The following is a 6,451-nucleotide window of genomic DNA, read 5'->3' as shown; positions in this document are numbered from 1 at the left end:
GGGCTAGGGTGATTAAGGGTGATTAGAGAAGATCTAGGATGTTTAGTGTTAGATCCACTTGTTTCCTTGCTTGTTGAGGGTTCTCAATGCTATTTTAGTCTTGATCATACTAAAATAGATCTCTAGGCATTTCCTACCCACAAGGTGTATGATGAAATGCCTAAACCAACTCTTCAATGCTTTTAGCTTGCTTTACCTAAGGGATTAGTTGCTAAAGGAGTTAAGATTGCTATTAGACTTGCTCTCCATGTTTGCTTTAGTAACATTCAACCTAAGGGATTAGATGCTTGAGTTGCTTTAGCAAAAGAACATTCATCTAGGGATAGAGCTTGTTTAGCTTAGTGTCTAGGCATAAGGAAAGTGTTTGATTGCTAGCTTGTCACCCTTAGATTGGATCTACATCACCCAAGATCAAATGCCTAGTCCCATGAGTCCTCTTGCTTCATATTGAGAAAAGAAAGATCATTACTTTATTGCATTAGCTTATTAGTTCTTAGTTCATACCATCTTTAAAACCGGATTGCACTTAGCTTAAGCATGAACTTGCATTCCCTTTGCTTTAGAATCACCTAGGATTGGTTCGACAATCTTTTATACTACATTGATTTGATCTTAGACCCTTGAAAAGTCTAGCACCACTTCTCAAATCAGAGATAATTACTCACCAGTTTGCTTCTCAAATTAGAAAGATTTGAAAAAAAAAGAAGGAGAAGAAAGATACTGAAACACATGTGGGCGGAGACAAGGCTAGACTTACATAGGTCTCGCCTTGTTTCTTCCCACCTGTGATTCCGGTATCTTTCTTCTCTTCTTTTTTCAAATATTACAACAGCAGTCTATATATGATTATTTCGACCAGAGACATAACTCCCTAACACTACAAGAATTCAGTAAACTATGGCGAAAGAGTTCCTGTAGCCAAATTTATTAGCTACAAATATAGCGACAGAATACATAATTTTACCTTTGTAGCTAAATTTGTTGCTAACTGTAGCTAAATAGCTATAGAAAGATTTTGTAGGTGGTCTGTAGCTGAATAGCTACGTCTTGGTTAGAGATTAGTTGTTGTTAGCAATGATTAGCTACATATATTTCTATCCTCACAATGCTACATATAGTAAAAATAATTAAATTAATATAAATTATAATATTTCGTATATATATATATATAATGTATGTATTAATAAGATGATTATCGATTAATTTTACAATGCAAATTGAATTTTATGTTTTAAGATAAACTTTTGATGCACATATATTAACAGCAGTAGTTCAGTAAAATTAATGGCTAGACACATATGCTGGTTTAAGTTTAGTCACTTATAGTAATTGTCAAGCATCTTTTGTTAGGTTTACATTGAACATTATAGCTCTACTTATATAGTTTATGTTAATTGTGACATTTCATCGGTTTGTATAACAAGGTCAAGAATGTTTAATTTTTTTTCAAGTTAAGTTTTTAAAATGTTATGGAAGTTCTTTATAGAAGTTTTATTATTTGAGGATACATATATGACCAATTTCTTCTCTGATTTTTCTATTCCAATTTTAAATTTAACCCTAAACCTCAAACCCTAAACCCTATAATATACTCTCATATGTTAAAAGAGTTAAAACAAGCTAATTTTTTATTAGAAATAAAACGAAGTTTTACTTTAAAAAAAAAACTCATGTCTTATACACTTTTATCCTTTTATCAATTTATTATGTTGATATATTTTTATTTTCTTTGAATAATTATGTGACGTTCAATCAACTACCATATGTACACAAACTTATTTATATATATATTGATATATTGGAGTTTAATAAATTTTATTATAAAGTTTGAATTTTAAAATGTTATAACATCGCTGCATATTGAGTTTTCCTAACAATATATAGATAAGTCTAGAAAAAACATCGAAATTAATAAAAATCTGTCAAGGTCCCTGCTTGGCGGTGGAGAGAAAAATTTTCACGCCAAATTTTCTTAATGGCGCCCAAAATTTTCTCCTAAATATTCAATTACTGCCATAAAATAATTTCCCAAATTTCTCAGCCAAAATATTTCTTACACTTTCCTTTTAACTCTTCTTCTCCGTGGAAACAAACACTCTCATCGCCGACAAAGACCAACCCTATCCCACTTCTCATTCACGACAAATTACCAGAGCTTCTCTTAATGGTACTTCTCTTTTCCAAAACTCTGTTGCAATATATTGTTCTTCACTAGTGCGATTTTGATTGGTTTATGGGTGTAGGTTAGAGTTTATGTTTTCAAATCGATTTGGAGTTTATTTCTTATATCAATCTCTGCGTCTTCAATCAAATTAGGGTTCATATTCTCAAGTCAATCTGGGTTCATTTCTTCTATCAATTTTTGTGTCTTCAGTCTGCTTATGGTTTATTTCAGTCTTCAATCAAAGTCTCTGCGTTTTCATATCTTCTTTAAGTCTCTTCTTAAACTATGTGATTCATTGATTTAGGGCTCTAGTATGCATCCACCAAGAAAAGGCAATTTCCCTACAAAATCTACTATTGGACAAGGCGCAACAACTTTCGTGAAGAACACATCTCAGGCAGGTATATATCAACACATTTCTGTTCCAAATCTTATGCCAAGGTCAAATAAGATATCCTACAAGAAATTTGTCCTTATTGTCTTATTATGTACTTTTAAGATTGGGTATTTCCTTGCGACTCTTATACTATTCTATTTGCCTTGTGTTTATAGATCATGTAGATGGGTGAGGAGCCAGCAATACTGACTTAGAGGGGAAGATCCACATGAATACTGTTGAATAAAGTTGAGTCTATTGTTATTGTTAAGATTATGTATTTCCCTTGTGATTCTTTTTGTGTTATTGCTTATTGGTAAATGTTTGATTACCTCTTTCTTTTGTTATGGCTATGTGGCAGTGTTATGCTTTATTGTAAGTTTAGTAATTGTGTTTTTTGTTTTCTGGTTTCTTAGGCAGTCAAGCCACACAAAAGATGTTTGTTTGGACGTGGAACAACACAAATGGAGAACAATTATCACATTGATCCACCAGGCCGTCGTTCTTACTCGTCAATCTCGTTTAGAGAAGGAGTTGATTAGTTTGACTGAAACTGTCTACTTGATGAGCTAGCAGCTCACTGCTTTGTGTGAAGCTAGAGGAGTGGCAAGCACTGATGCAACTACCAACCCTTCTCCATCCTCACCTCCTAGCACCAATGAGCAGAGAATCTAGATGATGTTGATGACTTTCTACAATCAATTGAAGACATAGCAACTGGAATCTTTTGTGTTTAGTTTGAACTTTTATTATGTCATTAGTTTCCACCTATTGGGTTTAATATTTTGTTTTCTGCTAGCAACGAATGCAATGTTTCTATTCTGTTTTGGGAATTTCAGATTTTTTTTTATGCTGTAATGTTTTAAAATCAATTTGGATAATACAAAACGAAAATCAACTTTCAGTTGCTAAAATTTCGTTGCTAATCCGAATCCAATATTTTAGGTACAAAACATCTGTAACTAAATTTGTGGCTACTTTTGCTACAACTTGGCTAAGACAAATTTGTAGTTAATTTCTGTGGCTATTTAGCTATGCTAAATCTTTCGCTAAAAGTGTTGCCAATGCGCAACGAAAAATGTAGCTACGCTGTCGCTAATAGTTACGGTTAACTCCCTCGCAAATCTGTTGCGAACGAGCTACGGAATAGCGACGGATCGGATATAGCGTCGGTGCTGACGCCACGGCTTCTATCCGTAGCCGTCTGTCGCCTGCTGCATTTTAGCAACAGATTATCCTCACTAGCAATGAAAAAATCCATGGCTATTTGACTGTTTTCTTGTAGTGTAATTGTTCGTTCATTTACGAGGAATTAGCGAGACCCGCTTTTTCATTTACGAGGAATGACCGAGGCCCGCGTTTTCTTATTACTAGTTTTTTACGACCAATACGGTTTATGTGGAATTAACGACTTCCGCGTTCTTTGTTTTTTAATTTCTTCGTTATTTCCTCGTTATTTTACGAGAAAATTACGAGGATTATGTTTAAATCCCTAAAATCCGAAACTCCAAACCCTATCTTCCTTATCTTCTACTTCATATTTTCCAAACCCCAAACCCATCTTCCCTTTAACCTCAATCTATTCTTTCCATTCCAAACCCCAAATTCTAAAACCACAATTCCTTAACTTATAATCTCAATCTCTTATTTCTAATTCAAACTCCCATTACCTTACACAAAATCAAATTATATAAATAGTTTTTCATGATTAAATCCATCAAATCACATGCATTAATTCTGAAAATCAATCTTATTAAAAACAAATACATCAATCGGATACATTGACATTCTCGTCATCACTAGAAACATCATCATTTTTATTAAACTCGTCTTCAACAGCTTCGTCCGTGGCATCGTCGGTAAGATCTTCGCACTCATATTTCCTCGTAAAATACACGATACATTTACGTCGAGTTTACGAGGAAAGCGTATTTTCTCGTAAAAGCCACGTGACATTACATCGACTTTACGACGAAATGATTTTGTCGTTATTTTACGAGGAAATAACGTTGATTTTATATTTCCTCGTAAGTTCTTCGTAAAGTCGATGTAAATTTACGATGATTAGTTTTCCTCGTTAAGTTTCCTCGCTAAACTTGTGTTTTCTTGTAGTGTAATATGGTGAATACATTTACCACCTCATTTGTATAGTATATAGACCATAGAGAGTGTAAAATTATGGAAATATATTTTATAAGTTCTTAATTTTTTAAAGCAAAAATTATATCTATTATTTTGGGGGATATTAATTAGTTGTGTTAGTAAATAGAGCTATATTCTCGCATTTGTTTGATTTATTAAAAAAATGAGTAATTTTTTAAAATTATTCATGTGGGATAATAATATTGTTAAAATTTATATAGGTTGCGGTTGAATCCTTAAATTTTTCAATAATTTAAAAGTATTGAAAACCTCTTAAATTTTGAGGGATAATTTAATATATTTTATTTTGTTTTATTATATTGTTGAAAAATTTGCATTAAATTTGATTATAAACTTGAAACATATAAGTAGTACAGTTACATACACGTTTTACTATACAACTGTAGTGATCACACAAGTATAGTTAATATATCTATATTATGAATATATAATACAACTATATTTATTAGTAATAAACTTTCTTTTAATATTTGATTACAAACTTGAGAATATTTTGCTGGTACATTTAATAAAAAAAAATTTGAAAGCAGTTTACAAAAAAAAAAACTATATATTTAATAAAAAGGTTCGCTGGTACATTTAAATATAAACATGTGAAATGTCTGTGATGTCATCTAATCTATTAAAACAAGAGTAGAATTAGAACTTAATTCTGACTTTTTCTAAATATTTACGATAGATTGCCACTGAAATAAAACAAAGAGATTTTAATTTTGTACTAAACATGCGACTTAAACTAGACCAGCCTACCTTTTTTAACTCGTAACAAAACCAGAATGAACCTAAGCAGACCATTTGCTTTAACATTAGCATAAATTTTAGGTCCAATCTTTTCCAAAAAAAAAGATTTCAACGGATCCATCCTTTTCTTTTTAATATTACTATATATATATATAATTCTCACTTTGCCTTATGATTAATTTCTTGTAGAACAAACACTTCAAGAAAAATAACCATACTAATTTAGAAAATTAATAAACAAAAATAATATATTGATGATCAAAATACAATAAAAATGTTATATGTAGACATGTTATACACAAAATATGTAATATGGTAAACGTTATATATCTATAGTATTAAATATATGTTTTATATAATTTATATCAAAAATTACGTCCGCGTGGAAACGCGGATCAAAGGCTAGTTGTCATTTAGGAAAAAAAGTAGATACCACATTATATATTAACATGTGCGCCATTTAAATCGATGCCAAAGAAAAAAGATGCCACTTAAACCCATAATTCATAATTATTATGTTGGTTTTTAAGTGGTGATATATTTTAATTGATTTTGTTGAGTAGTTTTAGAAAACTTGTTATTTAGTTTAAATAACTAATCAATACAATTTTAAATAAAATAAAGTAATGGCATAGTTATAAATACTTGTAAAACACAAGGAGATTTCAAAAAATGGCATGGTTATAAATACTTGTAAATAATAGTATAGATATGTTTTTTAAACAGGGTAACTGTTTTTGGTTATCCTTCAAAAGAAAATGTAATATAGTGTAGGTTGTAAGGATCAAATTTAAAAATCTCGGAGTGGTTAACAAAAAAAAACTCTCAGAATGGTCCAATAAAAATAAAACCATTAAACTCGCTTAATAAAAAACTATTGAATCGCTGTTAAGTAAGGATCGAGAGGTTTCGATATTGTCCTCCCCACCTTCTGCCCATTCAGATCCAACTAATTCTCTTATTTTATTGTATAAATGTATAAAAAAATTCAGTAATCAATGTGGGTA

General features: G+C 31.0%; 1 long non-coding RNA gene across 1 annotated transcript; it reads left to right on the top strand.

Annotated features, from left to right (window-relative positions):
- The first annotated feature begins 251 nt into the window (after window positions 1-251).
- LOC125588647 lies at window positions 252-3,373 on the top strand. The gene is made up of 3 exons (XR_007324777.1): window positions 252-2,167; window positions 2,469-2,565; window positions 2,717-3,373. It is a non-coding gene; the product is annotated as an uncharacterized LOC125588647 (long non-coding RNA).
- Window positions 3,374-6,451: the final 3,078 nt, after the last annotated feature.

Source organism: Brassica napus, chromosome C6 (assembly GCF_020379485.1).
Source record: "Brassica napus cultivar Da-Ae chromosome C6, Da-Ae, whole genome shotgun sequence".
Classification (NCBI taxonomy): Eukaryota; Viridiplantae; Streptophyta; class Magnoliopsida; order Brassicales; family Brassicaceae; genus Brassica; species Brassica napus.
The sequence above is the reverse complement of the archived record's forward strand: the minus strand, read 5'-3'. Positions and strand labels throughout refer to the sequence as shown.